The sequence below is a fragment of the Bos indicus genome, chromosome 20 (assembly GCF_029378745.1).
Source record: "Bos indicus isolate NIAB-ARS_2022 breed Sahiwal x Tharparkar chromosome 20, NIAB-ARS_B.indTharparkar_mat_pri_1.0, whole genome shotgun sequence".
In the NCBI taxonomy this organism is placed as follows: Eukaryota; Metazoa; Chordata; class Mammalia; order Artiodactyla; family Bovidae; genus Bos; species Bos indicus.
In genome coordinates this window covers 10,829,987-10,843,059 of record NC_091779.1, presented here as the reverse complement: position 1 = coordinate 10,843,059, position 13,073 = coordinate 10,829,987, and the positions used below count along the sequence as shown (strand labels likewise).

The 13,073-nt window shown below is 43.1% G+C and overlaps 1 long non-coding RNA gene across 3 annotated transcripts in view; it reads right to left on the bottom strand.

Moving 5' to 3' along the window:
* Nucleotides 1-1,107: 1,107 nt before the first annotated feature.
* Nucleotides 1,108-13,073, bottom strand: part of LOC139177991 (uncharacterized) — a 214,713-nt gene continuing 202,747 nt past the window's right edge. For all 3 annotated transcript variants that reach the window (XR_011562408.1, XR_011562410.1, XR_011562409.1), the window contains one exon: nt 1,108-8,326. This is a non-coding gene — a long non-coding RNA (uncharacterized lncRNA). The remainder of the gene's footprint in view (nt 8,327-13,073) is intronic.

Sequence of the window (13,073 nt, the reverse complement as noted above, 5' to 3'; positions counted from 1 at the left end):
GGAGAAGCTCTATACAGTCAGGAGCTGACTGTGGCTCAGATCATGAACTCCTTACTGCCAAATTCAGACTTAAATTGAAGAAAGTAGGGAAAACCACTAGACTGTTCAGGTATGACCTAAATCAAATCCCTTATGCTTATACAGTGGAAGTGAGAAATAGATTTAAGGGCCTAGATCTGACAGATAGAGTGTCTGATGAACTATGGAATGAGGTTCATGACATTGTACAGGAGACAGGGATCAAGACCCTCCCCATGGAAAAGAAATGCAAAAAAACAAAATGGCTGTCTGGGGAGGCCTTACAAATAGCTGCGAGAAGAAGAGAAGCAAAAAGCAAAGGAGAAAAGGAAAGATATCTGAATGCAGAGTTCCAAAGAATAGCAAGAAGAGATAAGAAAGCCTTCCTCAGCGATCAATGCAAAGAAATAGAGGAAACCAACAGAATGGGAAAGACTAGAGATCTCTTCAAGAAAATTAGAGATACCAAGGGAACATTTCATGCAAAGATGGGCTCGATAAAGGATAGAAATGGTATGGACATAACAGAAGCAGAAGATATTAAGAAGATGTGACAAGAATATACAGAAGAAATATACAAAAAAGATCATGACCCAGATAATCACGATGGTGTGATCACTCACCTAGAGCCAGACATCCTGGAATGTGAATTCAAGTGGGCCTTAGGAAGCATCACTATGAACAAGGCTAGTGGAGGTGATGGAATTCCAGTTGAGCTATTCCAAATCCTGAAAGATGATGCTGTGAAAGTGCTGCACTCAATATGCCAGCAAATTTGGAACACTCAGCAGTGGCCACAGGACTGGAAAAGGTCAGTTTTCATTCCAATCCCAAAGAAAGGCAATGCCAAAGAATGCTCAAACTACTGCACAATTTCACTCATCACACATGCTAGTAACATAATGCTCAAAATTCTCCAAGCCAGGCTTCAGCAATATGTGAACCGTGAACTTCCTGATGTTCAAGCTGGTTTTAGAAAAGGCAGAGGAACCAGAGATCAAATTGCCAACATCTGCTGGATCATCGAAAAAGCAAGAGAGTTCCAGAAAAACATCTGTTTCTGCTTTACTGACTATGCTAAAGCCTTTGACTGTGTGGATCACAATAAACTGTGGAAAATTCTGAAAGATATGGGAATACCAGACCACCTGACCTGCCTCTTGAGAAACCTGTATTCAGGTCAGGAAACAACAGTTAGAACTGGACACGGAACAACAGACTGGTTCCAAATAGGAGAAGGAGTACGTCAAGGCTGTATATTGTCACCCTGCTTATTTAACTTATATAGAGTACATCATGAGAAACGCTGGGCTGGAAGAAGCACAAGCTGGAATCAAGATTGCCAGGAGAAATATCAATAACCTCAGATATGCAGATGACACCACCCTTATGGCAGAAAGTGAAGAGGAACTCAAAAGCCTCTTGATGAAAGTGAAAGAGGAGAGTGAAAAAGTTGGCTTAAAGCTCAACATTCAGAAAACGAAGATCATGGCATCTGGTCCCATCACTTCATGGGAAATAGATGGGGAAACAGTGGAAACAGTGTCAGACTTTATTTTTGGGGGCTCAAAAATCACTGCAGATGGTGACTGCAGCTATGAAATTAAAAGACATTTACTGCTTGGAAGGAAAACTATGACCAACCTAGAAAGCATATTCAAAAGCAGAGACATTTGCCAACAAAGGTCCGTCTAGTCAAGGCTATGGTTTTTCCAATGGTCATGTATGGATGTGAGTTGGACTGTGAAGAAAGCTGAGCACTGAAGAATTGATGCTTTTGAACTGTGGTGTTGGAAAAGACTCTTGAGAGTCCCTTGGACTGCAAGGAGATCCAACCAGTCCATTCTAAAGGATATTAGTCCTGGGTGTTCTTTGGAAGGAATGATACTAAAGCTGAAACTCCAGTACTTTGGCCACCTCATGCGAAAAGTTGACTGATTGGAAAAAGACTCTGATGCTGGGAGGGATTGGGGGCAGGCGGAGAAGGGGACGACAGAGGATGAGATGGCTGGATGGCATCACAGACATGATGGACGTGAGTCTGAGTGAACTCTGGGAGTTGGTGATGGACAGGGAGGCCTGGCATGCTGCAATTCATGGGGTCGCAAAGAGTCAGACATGACTGAGTGACTGAAATGTACTATATTATTCCTTATATTGAAAGATTAAAAGTCATTTATATTTTCCAGCTAGACCTTATCTGACAACAGCATCGAAATCACAATACATCTCAGATGATTTTTATATGATGATGTGGAAAATATAGAAATAAAAGCTACATAATGACTGATCTTCCATTGAAGAGAGGGTGAGAAATTGGGGTCAAAATTCTCCAACCAAAACATATCACGAATCCATTAACACAGGATAATTATTAATCTGGGACTGTAATGGTACCTAAGAGTGTGTCACATTTAATTTAGCACTTGCATGTGTGATCTGGAAAGGTGAATAACAAAGGCAAAACTTAATTCCACAGATCTACTTGGGAGATGTTGCAAATACCCAAAAGGATGGTGAAATAATCATACGCACAAAAAAACCTTACAGTTAGAGAAATATGGTCAGGATATGGTGGTGAAACTTATCAAAATGCATAGCTGAATCAGAATACTATAATGAGATACTGCCCCAAAATCACATTTGCATAGTTAAAAGAAAGGAATCAAAAACACAGATATTCCATGGGTAGGAAAGAAAGTAAGAAATGAACAAAGCTGAGAAGACCGAGGACTGACAGTGCAAATTTGTATGTAATTTGAAATATGATGGAGGAAAAAGAGCCTAGTTAAGTTGAACTTTAACTACAGACACCCTGTGGCTTTGGAAAAAAAAAAAAAAAAACGACGAAAGATACTCTCTCTCCCTCCAACTTCCAATCACTCCCCCAATTTACTGTGGATCAGGTCTTATCCACTATGCCTTATTCAGTTTTGTGTAGCTTAATAACAAAAATGAGAAAAATATCAAGAATTGCAAGAACTCTGGGAAATAAAATCTGAAAGATAATCAGCTAGAGGATACGAGTGATAAAGGAAGCTGAAAGAGCCAGATTGGCTGAACAATCCTATTTCTAGCACAGACCCAGAGAAAATCAGGCATATTGTGTGGAACAAACAAATTCCAATTAGGGAATAGATCTCAATGTTGACCTAATCATCAAGTGTCCAGCTTTCATTTTTATGGGATGAATCCAGGCAAGTAAAATAAATGCTTGGAGACAAAACTGATCTTTCTAATAAGGAAAATGACTTCCTCTTTTTCCACGAAACCCCAGATGGTCAAAAAACAAAAGCCCAGTATATCATTTTTTTGTTCAGCTTGAACCTGAAATCCTTCTATAAGGATAATATTGACTTTGGGGGATCCAGACAGTGTGGTCACGAAGGGTTCTCTTTTAGGGAAAGAGGAGTTCAAAATAAAGACAAAAACTCTTAACTACGCAAGGATACAGCTGGCACAAAGTAGCAGCCACCACCAGTAAGATGGCTTGCTCCCTAGTAAATTATTAGGTGAACGAAGAGTAAAGGATTAAAGTGAAGCACTCATAGCTCCGTGTTAAGCTGGGCTGTTATAATCTAAGTATTCATGAGAAACCATTTTAGAATTTAGAAGTGGGTGGGAGAGAAGTAACTCAAGTCAACTGTAATATAGTAAGGGTCTGTCACATGATCTAATTACAGAAATGAAAGCAACCCAGGAATTATGTGGCCTATTCAAGTCTGCAGGGAGGATGAACAAAGAATGTAATTATCCATCAAGCCTGTTGATGAAACAATTACTATTTAAAGCAGATATAGATTTAAAATTAATTTGCTTCTGCATTCTGCGGATTTGGGGATGGAGATAAACAGTGTTTGAAGTTTAATTATCCATGTGTAAGATGAAGGGGCTCATTTCAATTCGGTTAGCACTGCAGAGCGTTTGGGATGGTGTGAAAGGAAGGATCCGACTCGGTTGCAAGTCCCGGCACTGCCAAAACCTGTGATTAAAGCGAGCGAGGAGGCTCCCTCAGCCTAATCCCCCCAGGATGTGGTAATATCACAGGAGAGAGGGTGCAATTGCAAATTAATATTTAAATGAACACTAGTTTGAAATTTACCTGGAGGGGGAAATACACTATCTCTAAAAGAACAGAAGAGGGCCAGCCAAAGAGCTCCAGACTCCACAGCCATGCAATCTAGGTAATGGAGACCTTCACGCATGTTTGAGCAAAGAGGACATCTACCTGCCAGCCACTCTGAATGGACTGATTCTAATCAGAGGCCACGTGGGCAGTGTCCCAGGACCAAACAGCAGGGCTGAGGGGAGGGCAGGGTGAAAGGGTGAATTGGAGCTGGAGTGCAAGATAAAAAAACAGAGACCAGAAAATTCATAAGTTAAAGAATGACTATGGAGATGCATGGAATCATGTCTGTGCTCAGACATCAAAACCCTCCCAGACAGAATTTCCAGATGTCAGATCTACTGACTAGCTGTATGGAGGAGGTGTGCTCAGTGACCCGGTCAGCTCAAAGGGCCCGGAGCAGGGAGCTATGTGGCATGGTGGTTCAAAGGGTGGACTTGAGATTGGACCAGCATGAGTGTAAATCCAGCCCTGTCACTTCTCAATTTTGAGACCGCCTCAAAGCATTTGACTCTCTAAATCCCTTGCATCTCATTGATGACATGATTTATTTCTTCATTGGATGGCTGTAAGTATTAAATGTGGTTACAAGGGAAAACCTCAGTGTCCTCTCCCTACTTAAACTTCCAAGGTGTTTTGGGTAAAGAATCTCTTAAAAGTGGACTGACTGCAGAGCCCAGAAACAGGTGCCTCCTCACCTAGCTTCCCTTTCCCTCCGCACCACTCTAGCCACTCAGCCTCCTTTAACTCCTCCGCTCTCTCTCCTGCCTGAAGGTCCACCCATTCACTTTTGTCTTTGCCTCGGAACAATCTCCCTCTCACCTCTACCTTAAGCATTCAACATCTATTCATTCTGCAGATCTCAACTCATGGTATCTTGGGTGGTAGTTAGAAGCTCAGGCTTTGAGAACAACTCATTACGTTCAAAATCCCAACTCCACCATTTACTATCTGTGTGACTGTCACCCATCTAAGAGTCAGCTTCCTTACTACAGAACAGGCACGAATGCCAGCAGAGAGGGGCCTCATACTGTTGTAGGAAGGAGCACAGGAATGAATATGTGTGACAGTCTCAGCACACAGCCTGGTCATGGGGAGCACTGCTTTTGCCAGACTCTTCAAAGCCCTCCCTTCTTTGTCACTTGTCAGGGTGGAGACTTTATGTTTGTGGGATTATTTCAATCTGCCCATCTCTCCGCCAGAATGGCAGCTCCACAGGGGCAGGAGCTTTCCAGTGTTGAGCCCACAGAACAGATCTAGTTCCTAGCAGAACACACACCCAAGCACACGCTGAGGAATAAATGAGTGTAAACGCTGAGCACAGTGCCTGGCGTGTCCCAGGACCTCAATACTAGCTTTTCAATAATAACCCACTGATAATGCCAACTGATACGTGAAAAAATTAATATTCACTTTGCCACAAGGTTCTCAACTAGAAGTCATTTTGCCCCCCACCCCGCCCCACCCCAGGGAAGACTGGCAATGTCTGGATGGGCAGGGAGAGGGGAATGTGGGTGCTACTGGCACCTAGTATACAGAGGCCCTGCTAAACGTCCTTCAATGTACAGGGCAGCCTTCCCACGACACAGAGTTATCCTGCACAAAATGGCAATGATACGGAGGTTGAGAATTTGGCCTTCTTTCAGTTTTCCCTGATCAGTTAATTCACCAGTTGAGTTACAGCAGGCAAATCCAGCTTAAAGTAATCATTGTCACCTTTCATCCTGTCCATTCCTGTAGGTACAAGGCCATCTTTGCCTCCCCACTTTGTCCCCAAACTCTGTTGGCCCAACTGAACAGTCTTATTTCTTCTCACCCCTGTGACCAGTGGGAGCTTGAAATGTGGGCATGTGGGTGAGGCTGAAGAAGAGCACACACTCCAAGATGTTGCCCGCTTTGTTCCCTCTTTTGCCTCATACACACATGCCTATTTTCAGCAGAGCTTCAGTAGAAGCCAAGTGTAATTGCCGCTACTTGGCTTTCAGGACAGAGCTCAGTTATGAACTCATGCTTCAAGAAGTTCAGCTGGCCTAAATGCAGAGCAGGGGCCAACATGTATGAACTCTCAGGTCTAATACAGAGGTCACTCACAGGTGCAAGAGAATTTGCTCCAACAATAAGCCCTGGGCTCAAAATGGTCAAATGTAGTCACAGGGATGAATTATAGGATCTGAGAAGAAGTAGGATAATGGAACAAAATTGCTCTGAAGTGGCAATCCAGGTTAATATCAAATGCACCAATACACATGAATGCTAGACATTAATACAAATTTTAAAACTCAGCCTTTAGTTGATTGCATAAGATGACATGTTCACAATGGTTAAAAGTATGTCAAACAGAAATTACAAGTGTTGCCAAGGGTGTGAAGAAACTGAACCCCTTGCACACTATTGGCTAGAAGGCGTAATGGTTCAGCCACAGTAGAAACCAGTTTGGCTGTTCCTCAAAAACTTAAACGTAGAGTCATTCTGCTGCTGCTGCTGCTAAGTCGCTTCAGTCATGTCCGACTCTGTGCGACCCCATAGACGGCAGCCCACGAGGAACCCGGCAATTATGTTAATACCAATATAAACTAGGCATAGAACCAAAAGCATTGAAAAACGGAGAAAAAAGAACATAGACGTATATATTCACATCAACACTATTCACAACCCCCAAATGTTGAAATAACCCAAATATCCATGGATAAATAAACGGTGGTATATCCTTACAATGGAGTATTATGCAGCCATAAACAGTGAAAAGTACTGATACATGCTACAGTGCATAAACCCACAAGAACAGTATGCAAAACAAAGTCATGTAATACGTGTAATACATGACTTTGTTTACATAAAATTCTAGAATAAATAAATCCTCAAAAACAGAATGTGCATTAGTTGTTTCTATGTGCTGGAAAAAGAGGGAAATGCAGAGAAATGCAGGAAGACTGTTTACTGGGTAAGAGATTTTACTGATTAATACAGATTATCATCTCCTTAATTAAGACAAATATTTTGGAACTAGATGGACATGATTGCACAACACTGAGAATGTACTAATACCACTGAATTGTTCACTTTTAAAATGGTTGATTTTGTGTTATGTAAATTTTATCTCAATAAATTACTTTTTTAAAGCCTGCCAAAATCACACAAAATTGACAAACACTGAAAGAAAGAACACTTCAAAATGGAAATAGATATAGTAGCCTGAGGGATTATATGTAATTTATTTTTGCAGTCTTAATATTACTTTGTTTTCAAAGTAGTACATATTGACTATAAAAACTTTATAAAATACATAAAAGCACCACTAAGAATATATGAGACTCTATGAATAATAGTTCCAATTCAGTATCAAATTAACTTTGCAATTAAAAAAAAACCAAGACCCAGGGCATTAAGTAATATAAGCCTACACTGTTGAACATCTATTCTGCTATAACTTTTATCATAAGTTCATTTCTTTCAAATGGGCAGAGGCCAGGCTGGGGGACCAAGAGTTGCAGGGAAGTAGGTAAGCCTTTTTGACTAAAGCCTCGCTTCTATCCTTCCAGCCACATCAGATCAGGCTGATAAAATCTGTTCTCCATTGGACAGAGTTCAAGAAAGCCTCCTTCTCCATATCTGACCCATCAACCCTCCATGAAAGAAACTAGAATTTCTACTCCTTTCCTTGAAGAGCCTCCTTCCTGCCCACAGCAAGAGGTATCCATAAACTACTGTACTAGTAAGCTCTGGGAATGGGGTGATAGGGGCTTAGTATCCCTGACTTCATGAAAAAGATCACTACCTCCAAAAAATTCACAAATGATGGTGAATTCTATGTCTCACGAGCTCTTATCCAACCAAACCTTTATGAGCATGAACATGAATAAAATGAAAAAGGAACAAAAAGAGGAACAGAAGTTTGGAGCTTGGCTCAGCATAGAATGAATACATTATCAGCGAATGAACAACAGTCAAAGATCCATATTATAATCATACCAGAGTGACAACTGTCTCTATGAAAAGACACCATCCCAATTCACAGATCCAGAGGTTTTGGTTATAAATAGTCACTCTTACCTTCAACCATCAGTGGCCTCTCTTTCAATCCAATTTTATCATCAAAGCGTCGGCTCCAAAATCCCTCCTCTTCTTGCAACACTTGCTCCTTCTGTTCTTAGAGCAAACCTGCTCTTCGTGAGTCACTTCCTCCTGATTAAAAAGACCAGATGTCAAAGGTGTGTACCTATCCTAGATCTCCTCCCTAAAGAGACTGATAGGCCCAAAAGAGCACCAGTTTACAAAAACATGGTAAAGGAAAGAAAGTGAAAGTGTTAGTCACTCAGTCAACCCCATGTACTGTGGCCCACCAGGCTCCTCTGTCCATGGGATTCTCCAGGCAAGAATACTGGACTGGGTTGCCATTTCCTTCTGTTAGGTAGGTAGAATAGGGAAAAGGAGTCCAAAATGGCGGTGGCTAAAAGACAAGGAAGGTCCGAGGACCAGAGTGAAGACTTCAGGCAGAACAAACAGAACAAACAGCACTCCTGGCTAAGCCCAATTTATATAGGGCAGGCCCAGGTGGAAGAAAAAACATATAAAAGGAGGAGCCAAAGCACTTTCTCTCGGACTCTCTCTCCCGCATGCATGCGCTCTCTCTCTCTCTTTTTCTCACTCTCTCTCTTTCTCACTCTCTCTCCCTCCCTCCCCATGCACTCCTCCACTCTCTTCTCTTCAAGTCTTGGATTCTCCTGCTATCTTCTAAATAAAATAGAGCTGTAACACTGATTTGCCTAAGAGCTGTAGCACAGTTTGTCCAAGACCCAAGAGCTGTGACGCACCGAGGGCTTTAATGTCCGTCGCTCCAAATCTTTGTTGTGATGAGACAAAGAACCGAGGAACATACACTCGCGTGACACTTCACTACGGGACTTTCCTGACTCAGGGATTGAACCAATGGCTCCTGCGTTGCAGGCAGATTCTTTACCGTAAATAGGTAATTGTCAGACTCATCAACATTGACATAAAACGGCAGAGAATTTTCCAAATATGGAGTTGCCTCCCTGACTTGGAAAGTCTATCCCAAAGCTGATGGAAGGTACCAATTCTTCTACATTTCCCCAGGGAAGTTAGCATTAGTGGTTTTCCCAAAAACAGTTACTTGAGGAAACATCACCAAAGCAGACAGAAGCAGCCAAGACAGCTGGCCTTGCTCTGCTCCTTGCAGCGTGTGACACAGACACGCAGAGCCCACAGCAGGGTCCCACAGAGTAACGCAATCAAGAGACATAAACAAGAGACGAATATTTAGTCAAACGCTCAGTGTCCTCTCGTTCTGTCTTGTCATGATGTGCAGACATGAGAAATCACAGAAGCTTAAAAAAGAAGTGAATTATGCTCAGCATATACTAGGGGTTAGGGGGTCCAAGGGTCTTCACTTCAAGTGTCTTTCCCTCTGCAGAGGTGGAATTTTAGGTCTTCAAAATGGTACATTTCCATATAAACCAAAGTGGCCACCAGATGTGAGGCACTCACAACCCTAATCTATGATAAAATGGAAAAGTCCAAACGCCCTCGTGAGCCATTTGGTATCATTGAATTTCTCCTGGGATACTCTACTGCCTGTAGATATGCCCAAAGTCAGTTCTAGGTGGCTTCTGGAACAAGGCAAGTGGTCAAGATTTATTCAGGCCAACATCTGGAATCATGCATATTCCAGTTAACTCTGTGAAAAAGCACAGTCATATCCAGGGACTGCCTTCTCCCCACCCCACCCCCATCTCCACCCGCCCCTCCTCTACCAGCCCAAAAACCTTCATGGTACAATATGTCTCTAGTAAGTTTTAAGATAGCATCACAAAACTGGACAATAGCTGACAGCAATCATCTCCCAGACTTGCCAGACTTAGTATTTTTTTTAAGGTGGAAAGCATCTAATGGCCATGAGTACTTCATTTAGTGTTTTCCTAATGCATTGCAAGAAGTTCACTCTCTAGCACTGAACTCTGCCAAGGAACCCATCTCAACCTCCCATTCAACTTCTAGAGAAATTTCATCCAAATTTCATGCTCAGGGTTTGCAATAATTTTGTAGCCTTCACTCAAGACACACCTAGAGAAAGGAGATTGACCACACACTATCAACTTTTACTTTATAGAGGGAGACCCCGGAGTCTCTAGGGAGGTTTACAGCTGATGGCCAAGTTTTTTTTTGGAATCATAAATAAAGTTCAAGTCTAGACTTCTAGACCTTCACCCTGGGGCCCATCCCATACAAAGAAGGGGCAGCTGATTCCACTGGGAAGGGGACCAGTGACTGCAAGGTCTTCCTTTGGGGTTGGTGATATTTCATTTCCCATTGGAGTTACTGCTTGGAAGGCTTCTTAGACAAAAGTCTATCTTGAAGTGTTTTAAGATGTTGCTTATCAGGAAGAAGTAAATGTTCAAGTTTCTGGATAACCTAGTATCATCCACATGAGAACAGGTCCTGAAATGATGAGATCCAGGGCAGACCAGTTTGGAAAAGGAAGCTAAAAAGGAAAAGGAGGATGATCCACAGTAGGGGGTGTTCTAGGACCAGAATACAGGACACAGTAGGAGTGGGGGTAAAGCAAAGGGGGTGGGAGAGAGGAAATGGGGGCACTAGACACTTGGCTGGTGTGAAACACGGCAGGAGGAGCAGAGGAAATAAACCAGACGGCTGAGTTGACAAATCCGCCTGGGCCAGCACTGTGTTTACTAACACACAGGGAGGAGACCCCAGGGAAGGGGGCTGTGACTGGTCTTTGATACCCTGCCCTCCTTGGCATCCTCAGGAAATAAATAACCTCTCACAGAACTGTGAGACTCGGTGGAGTGTCAGAAGCAGAGTAGGAGCAGGGGAAAGATGTAGGAGAGTGTCAGAGGTTCTTCAGGCTGGGAAGAGTGGAGTGGGTCAGAAGCCCTGGAGTTTCCCACTGGCTAACCGTGCCTGGGCCCATCTCCTGGGGAGGGGGGCAAGCCGGCACAGTTCCCCCCACAGCCAGGCATCTGGGAGTGACTCCGGAGCCCATCTAGGATCTCTGATTTCCTAGGAAAGAGCGTGTGGAAAGAGCTAGCAACACCACGCTCCTGCCCTGATTCTGGTGTGGAAACGTGTTCATCAGCCGCACGATCGTCTTCCCTTTTCTCAGCCCCTCTCCCCACATCTCCTGCAGGCTCCTTCTAGTACGACCAAGACAAAATTGTGAAGAAATGCGGTCTACTTCTTCGATAAAATATAACTACTGAGTGGTACCCACTGATAAACCTTACCCAAAAAGATGAGAAAGAAATTTAAATATTTAAGTCGCCTATGGATTCCCCTCTGTATACAAACACTCTTCACATTTTAGCTTCATCGCCTTCTGTGGTCTCAGCACCACTTCTTGGGATACCCAACGTTTGATGCTGGTCTCTGGATGCTTTCAATTCTATCAGGATTCACCCCAAGGGACAGGAGCCTAATGCTCCTGGCCTTTGCCAACACCTCTCCTGATTATCTTTCTTACCATCAAAATGCACCTGTCCTGTGCTCCATTCCCTGAGGACTTTGCTCAGTGCTGTCTGTCTGACACATTCACCGATATCGAAAGAAAACACACACCTTATGCTTTTTTGAGAAACTCAAATGAGAGAAATCAATATATACAGGTGAAGTGTTAATATTTTGTTATTATCAGTATATTAGCCCTTGCGGATAATAAACTGCCGTTTCAGGCAGGACTGAGAGAACTCTCATCTAAACCAATGGTTGTTTTGGAAAATTTCAGGCATCAGGCAGGCTGACCTGGGAACAGCAGGCTGGGTGAGTGGAACACAGGGAGAGATTGCAGCTTTGGCTCTGACATTTTATAAGCCAGCTGCCCTCTCCTCATATGCTCACTCCCCATCCTGTGGCCAGTCCACAGTTACTTCATTCAATTGAATCTGGTGGGGAGAACCTTAGATTGATCTATAGTTAATAAAATTAAGTGTTTGAAGGACACAAGAGCAATAATGTAGAGTTAGTTCCCAATTATGGTAAATAGCATGCCTGAGGGCCAAATATCTTTTAAATTTTCTGCAGTTGGCAAGGAACCATTAGGAGCTCACTCACTCCCCTAGACAGGGGCTGAACTGCTTCTATTTGGGGAGCCTGTCAATTTCCAGCTCTGTAATATCACACAAGAAGTTCAACCTCTCTGAGCCTCAGGTACTCATCTCTGAAATGGAGATAAATACACCTACAATCATCAGGTTGTAAGGATTCAATGTAATAGTTAATATAATATCTGCAAGCACATAACTCAGGACTTGTTACATATGAAACATGTGAAAAGAGTAGCAAGTACAACAGCTACTCCCAGGCATTTTTGAGAGTGGAAGTATTCAGCCTTCAGGACTTCCCTGGCAGTCCAGTGGTTGACTCTGCCATTCCACTGCAGGGGACATGGGTTCATTTCCTGGTCAGGGAACTAAGATCCCACGTGTTATATAGCACAGCCAAAAAAAAAATTTTTAATCTCAAGAGAAAAAAAAAAAGAAGAAATATTCAGCCTTCAAAAGGTACTGGAAGGTAGCTGTGTTATCTACATATTAGCCAAGAGACTTGGAAACCATTTGAGTTTGGGAGTTTCACATTGCCCTTTGAGACAGCTGGCAAACCCATGAAGTATCTCAACCTCAAGGACAGGAATTTCTGCCCTAGAGATAGACATGACCTGTCTACCCGGAGACAGAACAGAGGGCCTGGCCACCCCCGTGAGATTTTTCCCTCCCACCAAGCCAAGGGCATACCCGCTCCGTGTCCTTTTCCTGACCTCCCTTTCCACCCACCCCCGCCCCACCCGCTCCCGGCTATGAGAGCCTGCAAGAGCCTGCCTAATCTCAACTCCAGGAGGGCTCTTTGCTTTTAAAATGCTTTGCCCAGCTTAATCAGTAACCAGCCTCCCTCCCCTGCC